The following is a 12822-nucleotide window of genomic DNA, read 5'->3' as shown; positions in this document are numbered from 1 at the left end:
TACTACAGAAGAATTATAAAGGATTGGCACATTGGCTGCCTTTGCTGATGACACAGTTGGCTAATTTGTAATGCATTGGTCTATTAAGTTGCAGAGTGTGGTTGAACTTGGTTAGGAGACTTGGTGCCTGTTTCTGTGTCCTGCTGAAGACAAGGACGGCTTGATACCACTGTCAAAGCCCAGTTTATTGAGAAAAGCATCCAGGAAAGAAGAAGTGTTGAGTCGAAAGTGGTTCTCCTCCAATTTCTCTCCACTTGCTCGAAATGCAGAGCCTCCATTGTAGCACAGAACAGAGTGTTAAAGTCGGGGATGGAAGAGGATGAAAATGGGAAGTTTACTTATGGAGAGAACTGAGAAATGTCCTGTGTGCAGACACCAGTGTTTGACGATTGAATACATTTAAATAATGCCTCTAGACTACAAGTGTTTATCTGTGCCTCAGTGGCCTAATGGATAAGGCACTGGCCTCCTAAGCCAGGGATTGTGGGTTCGAATCCCATCTGAGGTGAAAACCAATATTCACTCTTACTTTTCCAGAAAAATTTATATATTTATTACATGCTTCCGCTCAGAAGCTTATGAGGTATTAGGAACTTTGAAATGGTACCATTTTACTTCTGTACTCTTCAGGGTCATGTTGGTGTTCTGAAGCTACAAAGTAGATTTTTAAACACCTATCTTTGTCAGATGCAACTTTGACCCGGCAGAAGATATTCCTTTGGAAAAAATGATTTGAATTGGATTGGGGTAACTGTTGTTTCTAGAGGTGGTGACAGGCTTTCAGCTACTTGAATAGGGCAAGTCAGGATTCATGAAACATATACAACCTTTGAGCGTGTGTAAATTGGCATATCCAGAAAGGAGCAGTTTGTACTACTGTCAAAACAGTTTCTCTCCACTTCTGGAAATATCAAGAACTATGTAAAGCATACAACTGAGCTTTAATCTCATGAAGAAAGAGGTTTAAATGCAAAAAAGAAAACAAAAGCTTATCGTACTGGTGACATTCTCATTATATCAATTCCAAAAGAGTGCTTTAATTGAAAGGAGCTGAAAAAACACAATGGGATGTAAACCTAAATAACTATCAATATCATATTTCCCATCCTTGCATACCACCTACATTATAAAAATAAGCACAGCAGGACATATGACCGCGTGGCCTAATGGATAAGGCGTCTGACTTCGGATCAGAAGATTGAGGGTTCGAGTCCCTTCGTGGTCGGTTTTTGCCAATGGTCACACAACTCAGCTTTCCATTCAGAATGGAAGCATGCTCTTCCAATACTCTTATAGCCATCATGTTCTCATTCCTAATTATTCATGAAGTGGAGTACATACTGCACAGTCATTTAGATTGCATCTTCAGCCTAAAATCTTGTCCATGTTAGTGGCATTAAGAAGTGCTTCTATGTACACGCACTGAATATGTAATAGGGTTGCAGAATTTTGACTTGACAGAATGGGTTTTTAGCTTAAGGGTGTGTAGATGAAATGCAAGGTGTGTGTTCATGGAGTGCTTCAAGTGTAAAATCTGTATGATTTGTGCAGTTAAAGTGCTAATTTTGCCTACGAGAAAGAAAAGTACTACAGAAGAATTATAAAGGATTGGCACATTGGCTGCCTTTGCTGATGACACAGTTGGCTAATTTGTAATGCATTGGTCTATTAAGTTGCAGAGTGTGGTTGAACTTGGTTAGGAGACTTGGTGCCTGTTTCTGTGTCCTGCTGAAGACAAGGACGGCTTGATACCACTGTCAAAGCCCAGTTTATTGAGAAAAGCATCCAGGAAAGAAGAAGTGTTGAGTCGAAAGTGGTTCTCCTCCAATTTCTCTCCACTTGCTCGAAATGCAGAGCCTCCATTATAGCACAGAACAGAGTGTTAAAGTCGGGGATGGAAGAGGATGAAAATGGGAAGTTTACTTATGGAGAGAACTGAGAAATGTCCTGTGTGCAGACAATTGAATACATTTAAATAATGCCTCTAGAATCCAAGTGTTTATCTGTCCATCAGTGTCCTAATGGATAAGGCACTGGCCTCCTAAGCCAGGGATTGTGGATTCGAGTCCCATCTGAGATGAAAACCAATATCAACTCTTACTTTTCCAGAAAAATTTATATATTTATTACATGCTTCCGCTCAGAAGCTTATGAGGTATTAGGAACTTTGAAATGGTACCATTTTACTTCTGTACTCTTCAGGGTCATGTTGGTGTTCTGAAACTACAAAGTAGATTTTTAAACACCTATCTTTGTCAGATGCAACTTTGACCCGGCAGAAGATATTCCTTTGGAAAAAATTATTTGAATTGGATTGGTGTAACTGTTGTTTCTAGAGGTGGTGACAGGCTTTCAGCTACTTGAATAGGGCAAGTCTGGATTCATGAAACATATACAATCTTTGAGCGTGTGTAAATTGGCATATCCAGAAAGGAGCAGTTTGTACTACCGTCAAAACAGTTTCTCTCCACTTCTGGAAATATCCAGAGCTATGTAAAGCATACAACTGAGCTTTAATCTCATTAAGAAAGAGGTTTAAATGCAAAAAAGAAAACAAAAGCTTATCATACTGGTGACATTCTCATTATATCGATTCCAAAAGAGTGCTTTAATTGAAAGGAGCTGAAAAAACACAATGGGATGTAAACCTAAATAACTATCAATATCATATTTCCCTTCCTTGCATACCACCTACATTATAAAAATAAGCACAGCAGGACATATGACCGCGTGGCCCAATTGATAAGGCGTCTGACTTCGGATCAGAAGATTGAGGGTTTGAGTCCCTTCGTGGTCGGTTTTTGCCAATGGTCACACAACTCAGCTTTCCATTCAGAATGGAAGCAGGCTCTTCCAATACTCTTATAGCCATCATGTTCTCATTCCTAATTATTCATGAAGTGGAGTACATACTGCACAGTCATTTAGATTGGATCTTCAGCCTAAAATCTTGTCCACGTTAGTGGCATCAACAAGTGCTTCTATGTACACGCACTGAATATGTAATAGGGTTGCAGAATTTTGACTTGACAGAATGGGTTTTTAGCTTAAGGGTGTGTAGATGAAATGCAGGGTGTGTGTTCATGGAGTGCTTCAAGTGTAAAATCTGTATGATTTGTGCAGTTAAAGTGCTAATTTTGCCTACGAGAAAGAAAAGTACTACAGAAGAATTATAAAGGATTGGCACATTGGCTGCCTTTGCTGATGACACAGTTGGCTAATTTGTAATGCATTGGTCTATTAAGTTGCAGAGTGTAGTTGAACTTGGTTAGGAGACTTGGTGCCTGTTTCTGTGTCCTGCTGAAGACAAGGACGGCTTGATACCACTGTCAAAGCCCAGTTTATTGAGAAAAGCATCCAGGAAAGAAGAAGTGTTGAGTCGAAAGTGGTTCTCCTCCAATTTCTCTCCACTTGCTCGAAATGCAGAGCCTCCATTATAGCACAGAACAGAGTGTTAAAGTCGGGGATGGAAGAGGATGAAAATGGGAAGTTTACTTATGGAGAGAACTGAGAAATGTCCTGTGTGCAGACACCAGTGTTTGACGATTGAATACATTTAAATAATGCCTCTAGACTACAAGTGTTTATCTGTGCCTCAGTGGCCTAATGGATAAGGCACTGGCCTCCTAAGCCAGGGATTGTGGGTTCGAATCCTATCTGAGGTGAAAACCAATATTCACTCTTACTTTTCCAGAAAAATTTATATATTTATTACATGCTTCCGCTCAGAAGCTTATGAGGTATTAGGAACTTTGAAATGGTACCATTTTACTTCTGTACTCTTCAGGGTCATGTTGGTGTTCTGAAGCTACAAAGTAGATTTTTAAACACCTATCTTTGTCAGATGCAACTTTGACCCGGCAGAAGATATTCCTTTGGAAAAAATTATTTGAATTGGATTGGTGTAACTGTTGTTTCTAGAGGTGGTGACAGGCTTTCAGCTACTTGAATAGGGCAAGTCAGGATTCATGAAACATATACAACCTTTGAGCGTGTGTAAATTGGCATATCCAGAAAGGAGCAGTTTGTACTACTGTCAAAACAGTTTCTCTCCACTTCTGGAAATATCAAGAACTATGTAAAGCATACAACTGAGCTTTAATCTCATGAAGAAAGAGGTTTAAATGCAAAAAAGAAAACAAAAGCTTATCGTACTGGTGACATTCTCATTATATCAATTCCAAAAGAGTGCTTTAATTGAAAGGAGCTGAAAAAACACAATGGGATGTAAACCTAAATAACTATCAATATCATATTTCCCATCCTTGCATACCACCTACATTATAAAAATAAGCACAGCAGGACATATGACCGCGTGGCCTAATGGATAAGGCGTCTGACTTTGGATCAGAAGATTGAGGGTTCGAGTCCATTTGTGGTCGGTTTTTGCCAATGGTCACACAACTCAGCTTTCCATTCAGAATGGAAGCATGCTCTTCCAATACTCTTATAGCCATCATGTTCTCATTCCTAATTATTCATGAAGTGGAGTACATACTGCACAGTCATTTAGATTGCATCTTCAGCCTAAAATCTTGTCCATGTTAGTGGCATTAAGAAGTGCTTCTATGTACACGCACTGAATATGTAATAGGGTTGCAGAATTTTGACTTGACAGAATGGGTTTTTAGCTTAAGGGTGTGTAGATGAAATGCAAGGTGTGTTCATGGAGTGCTTCAAGTGTAAAATCTGTATGATTTGTGCAGTTAAAGTGCTAATTTTGCCTACGAGAAAGAAAAGTACTACAGAAGAATTATAAAGGATTGGCACATTGGCTGCCTTTGCTGATGACACAGTTGGCTAATTTGTAATGCATTGGTCTATTAAGTTGCAGAGTGTGGTTGAACTTGGTTAGGAGACTTGGTGCCTGTTTCTGTGTCCTGCTGAAGACAAGGACGGCTTGATACCACTGTCAAAGCCCAGTTTATTGAGAAAAGCATCCAGGAAAGAAGAAGTGTTGAGTCGAAAGTGGTTCTCCTCCAATTTCTCTCCACTTGCTCGAAATGCAGAGCCTCCATTATAGCACAGAACAGAGTGTTAAAGTCGGGGATGGAAGAGGATGAAAATGGGAAGTTTACTTATGGAGAGAACTGAGAAATGTCCTGTGTGCAGACACCAGTGTTTGACGATTGAATACATTTAAATAATGCCTCTAGACTGCAGTGTTTATCTGTCCTTCAGTGGCCTAATGGATAAGGCACTGGCCTCCTAAGCCAGGAATTGTGGGTTCGAGTCCCATCTGAGATGAAAACCAATTGCCACTCTTACTTTTCCAGAAAAATTTATATATTTATTACATGCTTCAGCTCAGAATCTTATGAGGTATTAGGAACTTTGAAATGGTACCATTTTACTTCTGTACTCTTCAGGGTCATGTTGGTGTTCTGAAACTACAAAGTAGATTTTTAAACACCTATCTTTGTCAGATGCAACTTTGACCCGGCAGAAGATATTCCTTTGGAAAAAATTATTTGAATTGGATTGGTGTAACTGTTGTTTCTAGAGGTGGTGACAGGCTTTCAGCTACTTGAATAGGGCAAGTCAGGATTCATGAAACATATACAACCTTTGAGCGTGTGTAAATTGGCATATCCAGAAACGAGCAGTTTGTACTACTGTCAAAACAGTTTCTCTCCACTTCTGGAAATATCAAGAACTATGTAAAGCATACAACTGAGCTTTAATCTCATGAAGAAAGAGGTTTAAATGCAAAAAAGAAAACAAAAGCTTATCATACTGGTGACATTCTCATTATATCGATTCCAAAAGAGTGCTTTAATTGAAAGGAGCTGAAAAAACACAATGGGATGTAAACCTAAATAACTATCAATATCATATTTCCCTTCCTTGCATACCACCTACATTATAAAAATAAGCACAGCAGGACATATGACCGCGTGGCCCAATGGATAAGGCGTCTGACTTCGGATCAGAAGATTGAGGGTTCGAGTCCCTTCGTGGTCGGTTTTTGCCAATGGTCACACAACTCAGCTTTCCATTCAGAATGGAAGCAGGCTCTTCCAATACTCTTATAGCCATCATGTTCTCATTCCTAATTATTCATGAAGTGGAGTACATACTGCACAGTCATTTAGATTGGATCTTCAGCCTAAAATCTTGTCCACGTTAGTGGCATCAACAAGTGCTTCTATGTACACGCACTGAATATGTAATAGGGTTGCAGAATTTTGACTTGACAGAATGGGTTTTTAGCTTAAGGGTGTGTAGATGAAATGCAAGGTGTGTGTTCATGGAGTGCTTCAAGTGTAAAATCTGTATGATTTGTGCAGTTAAAGTGCTAATTTTGCCTACGAGAAAGAAAAGTACTACAGAAGAATTATAAAGGATTGGCACATTGGCTGCCTTTGCTGATGACACAGTTGGCTAATTTGTAATGCATTGGTCTATTAAGTTGCAGAGTGTGGTTGAACTTGGTTAGGAGACTTGGTGCCTGTTTCTGTGTCCTGCTGAAGACAAGGACGGCTTGATACCACTGTCAAAGCCCAGTTTATTGAGAAAAGCATCCAGGAAAGAAGAAGTGTTGAGTCGAAAGTGGTTCTCCTCCAATTTCTCTCCACTTGCTCGAAATGCAGAGCCTCCATTGTAGCACAGAACAGAGTGTTAAAGTCGGGGATGGAAGAATATGAAAATGGGAAGTTTACTTATGGAGAGAACTGAGAAATTGGAAAGGGGCGACCAATCGGTCCCCCCGAACGTATGGTCGAGTACCACGATCCCCCCGGGAAGCCATCTTGGGCGGGAGGCGAGTCTCGGCTGGTATGCCCGAAGCGGCGTAGCCGGGGCGCGCCTTTTCCCCGCCCTAGAGTGGGCTGGCCTAGACACCAACACGGCCGGCCACGCCCTTCGAGGCAGGCGGGGGTGGGTTCACGCCCACCCTGAAGACGGATAAAAGGAGCGGAAGCCAACAAAGCATCCTCTTGTTCCTGTGCTCTGAAGCTGCACCTCCCCGCTGCAAGTGAGCTCGAGACGGAACGAAGAGCAATTTTGAGCGTTGTAATCCCTCTTTTTGTCTTACAGATATCCCGTCTAAGAATGCCCAAGAAGGTCGGAAAGCGGGTCGGTACCGAGGAGATGCTCCGCATGCTCATGAAGGAGATAGCCGATCTAAAGAGAAAGGTTGAGGCTAAGGACGGGGAGGGAGGACCGAAACGGCCTTTACAGGGAACAATTCCCGGTGGAAAGAGCAAGAGGCCCAGAAGGGGAGCACCTGGGGGGGAGACCCCGGTTCCCGAAGCGCCACGAGAGGAGCCAACCCCGGCGCCAAAGGAGGGGAACCCAATCCCTGTGGTGGTCACCCCTGCGAACAGGGAGGATATGCCCCCCGAGTTAGCGGCGCAATTGGCAGCGTGGTTGGGAAACGATAGCGAGGGCGCCACGGCTGACGATGCCCGGGCAGTGATGAGGCAACTGCGGGACTCTAGGGAGGCTGCGAAGACTCCATCTCCTGTTCCCCCGCAGGTCCCAGCGGTTGGAAGTACAGCAGGCCCAAGTTCGGCGACAAGCGTGGGGTCTACTTCAGGTAAGCGGCCATTGCCGATTGCGGGGGGGGAGTCTGCACCTTCTCGAAAGGAGAAGATTGCCCAGCACGTCCCACTAGAAGTCAAGGAATTGATTTGGGCGGATAAATATGTAAACATGTTTTCATTGCTTACCGACCATTACGAGATCGAGCATGTAAAGAGTCAAAAGGAGCTCATGCATCCGAGTGTTTGGCGCGCTAAAATGGCCGCCTTTAAGGTCGACGAGACCATTGGTACTTGGGGCAGAGCGTGGGGAATTTTTACTTCCATCATGGGGGAGCGCAGACCTGAGTTGTTGACCGAGTTACCCATTTATCAGTCACGTATTATGGAGTATTCTGTGGCATATGGGGGCAATCAGTGGTTCTGCTATGATAATCTGTTTAGAAAAGCTAAAGAACACGACCCGTTGTTGTCCTGGGATTGTTACGACTCTGTGTCTTGGCAAAAAATGGAGAGTACAGGGATGTTGAAGGTGCCATTAGTAGGGAGTAACGGGGGGGAATCCTCCCGCCAAAACTCTGGGACGCCCTTTCGGACGGGTACAGGTAACGAGTTCCACACGAAGCCGAGTGGCAACACAGGTAAAAGGGGGATCTGTTGGAATTTTAACAGGGGCAAATGTACCAGGCCCCAGGGGTCATGCAAATTCAGACATGAGTGTGGGGGGTGCGGGCAGCCATCCCATCCTGAGTCCATGTGCAGAGCCAAAACGGGTGATAACGGTGGTAAGGGAGGCGCCAAACAGGTCTAATATAGTCCGAGGGGCGCCTTTACCGACCCCGATTGATACCATGGCAATGATTCCTTGGCTCAGCGAATACCCAGATCATGCTTCCGCTGGGGTGTTGCGGAACAGGTTTTCATATGGTTTCCGCATCCCAGTGGGGGATTTTCAGGGGGTACCGGACTGTAAGAATCAAATGTCGGTCTTACAGCACACGGCGGTGGTGTGGGTAAAGATTGGGAAAGAGGTGACTCGAGGTCGTGTCGCCGGTCCATTCGATTTGCCACCAGTTGCTAATTTTGTGTGTTCTCCTCTAGGGGTGGTTCCCAAGAAGGACCCGGGTGAGTTTCGGCTGATACACAATTTGTCAGCCCCACATGGTCTTTCCGTGAATGACGCGATAGACCCGGAAGTATGTTCGGTGCGGTACGCATCTTTCGATGAGGCCGTTGCCATGTTGAATCGCCTGGGGCCCGGGACGCTGATGGCCAAATCGGACATCGAGTCAGCGTTCCGGTTGCTCCCGGTACACCCAGACGATCAGCGTCTCCTTGGTTTTCAGTTTCAGGGTCGCTATTACATGGATAAATGTATGCCAATGGGATGCTCGATTTCATGTGCCTATTTCGAGAAATTCAGTTGTTTTCTGCAGTGGGTATTCATGAGGAAGACAGGTTTTCAACATGTTATGCACTATCTCGATGACTTTCTGTTTCTGGGGGCAGCCGGGGATTCTGAGTGTGGACAGGCCTTACATGAATTTTGTGTCCTAATGAATCAATTTGGTGTGCCATTGGCGCCAGGTAAGACGGTTGGTCCCTCGACCTTAATCGAGTTTCTGGGGATCGAGCTCGACTCAGTGGAAGGTTGTTTTCGTTTACCTAAAGAAAAGGTGTTAAAATTCAGGTTATCCCTTGAGACATGTATGCATGCAACGAAAGTGAACTTACATCAATTGCAACAGGTGGTAGGTCAGTTGAATTTTGCCCTAAGAGTAATGCCGATGGCACGCCCCTTTTCCCGCTCGATTGCACAGTCCATGGCCGGCTTGAAGGAAGGACATCATCGTACGAGACTCTCGGCGGAGGTTCGCCAGGACATGCGCATTTGGATTGCATTCCCGGCGGATTTCAATGGTCGAATTGTCTGGAATAAACCAGCAGTGTCTTCTGAGGAGTTGGGGCTATGGACAGACTCGGCGGGGAGTGTGGGTTTTGGCGCAATATTGGGTACACAATGGTCGGCTCAAAAATGGCCGTCATGATGGCATGAGTGCGGGTTGACGAGTAACATTGCTTTTCTCGAACTGTTCCCTATTCTGGTGGCCTTGAAAACATGGCCAGAAGGGTTTAGGGGTCACTCTGTGGTTTTCTGGTCTGATAACATGACCGTGGTTGAGTGTATCAATAGTCAGGCAGCACGTTGCAAATTGATTCTGAGACTACTCAAGGAAATTGTGTTGTTGTGCATGCAACTAAATGTACGTTTTGGGCGCGACAAGTGCCGGGGGTGATGAACCAAGCGGCTGATGCGCTCTCTCGTTTCCGTATGCAGGCCTTCTGGGGTTTTCTGCCCACAGCGGACCCGGTGGCGGCACCCTTTCCCGAAGCTCTCTGGTCTCTCGGTGCCCCGAACTACAAAACCTCGTGGGAGAGAGTTTAGCACCCAGGACGAGGAAGGCATATGAAGGGGCGTTCCGGTCCTATTGGGCCTTTTTGGGTACTGCCGGGAGGGAGCTTTGGGGTCTGCAAGAGTCTGTAGTAAGATTCCTGCTCTCTTTACGTCACGCAGGCAAGTCAGTAGCTACGGCCCAGAGGCATCGGGCCGCCATTTCCTTCATGGCAAGGGCTCATGGGATCCAGGACCCGACAGCGTCTTTCGTTGAGCAGAAAGCGCTACGTGGGTGGCAACGCCTTGAGGGTCGCAGAGTAGACGATAGGCACCCGATAGGTTTGGATAGGTTGGCCCTGTTATTATCCGTGCTACCGGTAACATGTTCATCCCAGTACGAAGCAGTGTTGTTCCGAGCCGCATTTGCATTAGCATTCCATGGGGCTATGCGGGTAAGCGAATTAGTGGCAAAGAACAAGCAGGATACGATGGGAGGACTGTGCCGGGAACACATTCAGGTCAGGGAGGAGACGATGACGGTCTCGTTTGTAAAGTCCAAATCCGATCAGGATGCAATCGGGGACTGCGTAATCATCCAGAGGATCCCCGGGTCTGCCATGTGCCCTGTTGGGTGCGTAGAAGCATATTTAGCGCAGAGGGTGGCAGCATGGGGGGAGACCTTGTTAAGACACGCTGACGCCACCCCACTGACGAGGTTTCAGTTTCAGCGGGTGCTTGCGATGTCGATTTCTGCCGCGGGCTTGAACCCCGGCGACTTTGGGACCCATTCCTTTCGGATAGGGGCTGCTACGGAAGCTACAGCCAGGGGTCTGAATGTTGAACAAATAAAACGTGTGGGGCGTTGGTCCTCGAACTGTTATAAGAGGTATGTACGGTTGCACATGTTGTGAAGCTGTAACGATGTACTCATGCTTCTTGTTTTTGTTTGGTTTTCAGTTGCGCAAGCCTACGAGGCGGGGCGGACTGTCCAGTCGACCCGACACCGGGGGGCCAGCGGTCAGACATTACCGGCTGTGAAAAAGGAGGTGTGGGTCGTGGGCCACTCATACGTGAGGCGTGCCGCGGACATATTCAAAGCAGGTGACATGATTCACGTGGCTGGGGAATACGGGTACAGTGTGTCCTTCTACGGAAAGGGCGGGCTCTGTATTGACCAGTTTCGATCATTTTTCGAGGGTTTGTTAGGGCAGACAAGGTCACCGCCGTCTGTAGTCATAGTACATCTTGGGGGCAATGATTTGGTGACCACTGGTAGACGACTTCTTCTTGAGGCGATGCTTTCCACGGTAAGTTGGTTGGCGAGAAGAGTTCCAGGGTGCACAATTGCATGGTCCCATATGATCCCACGGAAAGTGTGGCGGGGGGCTATTTCTGTTTCTGCGCTGAATCATTCAGTAAGGAAAATTAATAATAAAATGAGTAGATTGTTTCGTTCAAGTACACTGCATTCTGTTTCGCATGGTTGTATTAAAGGGGACAGTATGTATTTGGGGGACGGTGTTCATTTGTCCCGGGTGGGGAACGAATTACTCATAGGAGACTTCATAGCATGGTTAAGGAGTTTACAGCATGACCTTTAGGTAGGAGTGTTTTGTGGGGGGTCCGGATAGCCGGTCAACTATCCGGCCTGTGGCGGTAAGGTCATGATCGGTGAGCAGTAATTGGAAGATCCCTATGAGGGGGCGTCACCCATTACGGATGGGAGCGCGCGGGGGAGGTGGCCAATTGGCCCCTCAACGGGGAGGCGGTCCTGTCTAAGGAGAGGCCGCCGGAAGGAAAGGAAAGGTGGTCAAGGCCCCTTCCTGGATAGGAGGGGCTACGGCCCCTCCTGGGGAATTTCCCGGGGCCAGGACATCTGCGACGGCAGATGGGTAAGTTGTGTGGGGTGCGGGAGGGGGTTTACGCTACCTTTTAGACACCTCACACGAGTCCTCGAACGACCGTTAAATGGCGTCGAGTTTATTTGGGCCCCCGTCAAGTACAAAGGGAAATTGGTAAATGCACTTGAGGTACGCCTCTGTGCGGTCGCCCCTCTCACAAGTGAGGGGGGTATTTCTGGTTTAGGGATCTGACACCGGTTACGACCTTGCCGTTGGCCCTTAACGTTAGGATGTACAATTTCAAGTCAAATGTTTTGTAGGATGTTAGTTCGGCTAGGAGAACCTTTGTATTAGAGATCTGTTAAGGTTAGCCAACATCGTAATGTGGAAATGAAATTGTACATTATATGAAACTGTTATTTTAATGTTTTCTTTTGTTTCATATTTTAATAAATACGGCCGGGAAGGGTGAATCCCTTCCCGCCTTCCAAAAGTTCAAAAACTGTTTCCGGTTTCCCAATTCTTGGGGATTGTGTTGAGAGGGGGTGGCGGGTATCTCGGCCATATGGAAAGGGGCGACCAATCGGTCCCCCCGAACGTATGGTCGAGTACCACGATCCCCCCGGGAAGCCATCTTGGGCGGGAGGCGAGTCTCGGCTGGTATGCCCGAAGCAGCGTAGCCGGGGCGCGCCTTTTTCCCGCCCTAGAGTGGGCTGGCCTAGACACCAACACGGACGGCCACGCCCTTGGAGGCAGGCGGGGGCGGGTTCACGCCCACCCTGAAGACGGATAAAAGGAGCGGAAGCCAACAAAGCATCCTCTTGTTCCTGTGCTCTGAAGCTGCACCTCCCCGCTGCAAGTGAGCTCGAGACGGAACGAAGAGCAATTTTGACCCACCCACCAGCCCCTGAGGACAGCGATTCGTTGTAAATACAGTTGATATAGTATCTTGGGTTTTCTCTGCTTTCTTACAGGTTGTGATGATTGTCGTGAAAGTTCTTAACGATGCAATAAAGATTGATTATTTTCAGTATGTTTTGCTAATAAAGTAATTTTGAACAAGGATTGATCAGTATTTACGCTTGATAATAAATGTTGTTTT

General features: G+C 46.0%; 5 non-coding genes across 5 annotated transcripts; all 5 read left to right on the top strand.

Moving 5' to 3' along the window:
- Positions 1–435: 435 nt before the first annotated feature.
- Positions 436–508, top strand: TRNAR-CCU (transfer RNA arginine (anticodon CCU)). The gene has a single exon. It is a non-coding gene; the product is annotated as a tRNA-Arg (tRNA).
- Positions 509–1152: 644 nt separating this feature from the next.
- Positions 1153–1225, top strand: TRNAR-UCG (transfer RNA arginine (anticodon UCG)). Its single transcript has one exon. It is a non-coding gene; the product is annotated as a tRNA-Arg (tRNA).
- A 1499-nt stretch (positions 1226–2724) lies between these two features.
- Positions 2725–2797, top strand: TRNAR-UCG (transfer RNA arginine (anticodon UCG)). The gene has a single exon. It is a non-coding gene; the product is annotated as a tRNA-Arg (tRNA).
- A 795-nt stretch (positions 2798–3592) lies between these two features.
- TRNAR-CCU (transfer RNA arginine (anticodon CCU)) lies at positions 3593–3665 on the top strand. Its single transcript has one exon. It is a non-coding gene; the product is annotated as a tRNA-Arg (tRNA).
- A 2226-nt stretch (positions 3666–5891) lies between these two features.
- Positions 5892–5964, top strand: TRNAR-UCG (transfer RNA arginine (anticodon UCG)). Its single transcript has one exon. It is a non-coding gene; the product is annotated as a tRNA-Arg (tRNA).
- The last annotated feature ends 6858 nt before the right edge of the window (positions 5965–12822 follow it).

Source organism: Lissotriton vulgaris, chromosome 5 (genome assembly GCF_964263255.1).
Source record: "Lissotriton vulgaris chromosome 5, aLisVul1.2, whole genome shotgun sequence".
In the NCBI taxonomy this organism is placed as follows: domain Eukaryota; kingdom Metazoa; phylum Chordata; class Amphibia; order Caudata; family Salamandridae; genus Lissotriton; species Lissotriton vulgaris.
Note: the sequence above shows the minus strand (reverse complement) of the source record. Positions and strands in the feature narration are given on the sequence as shown.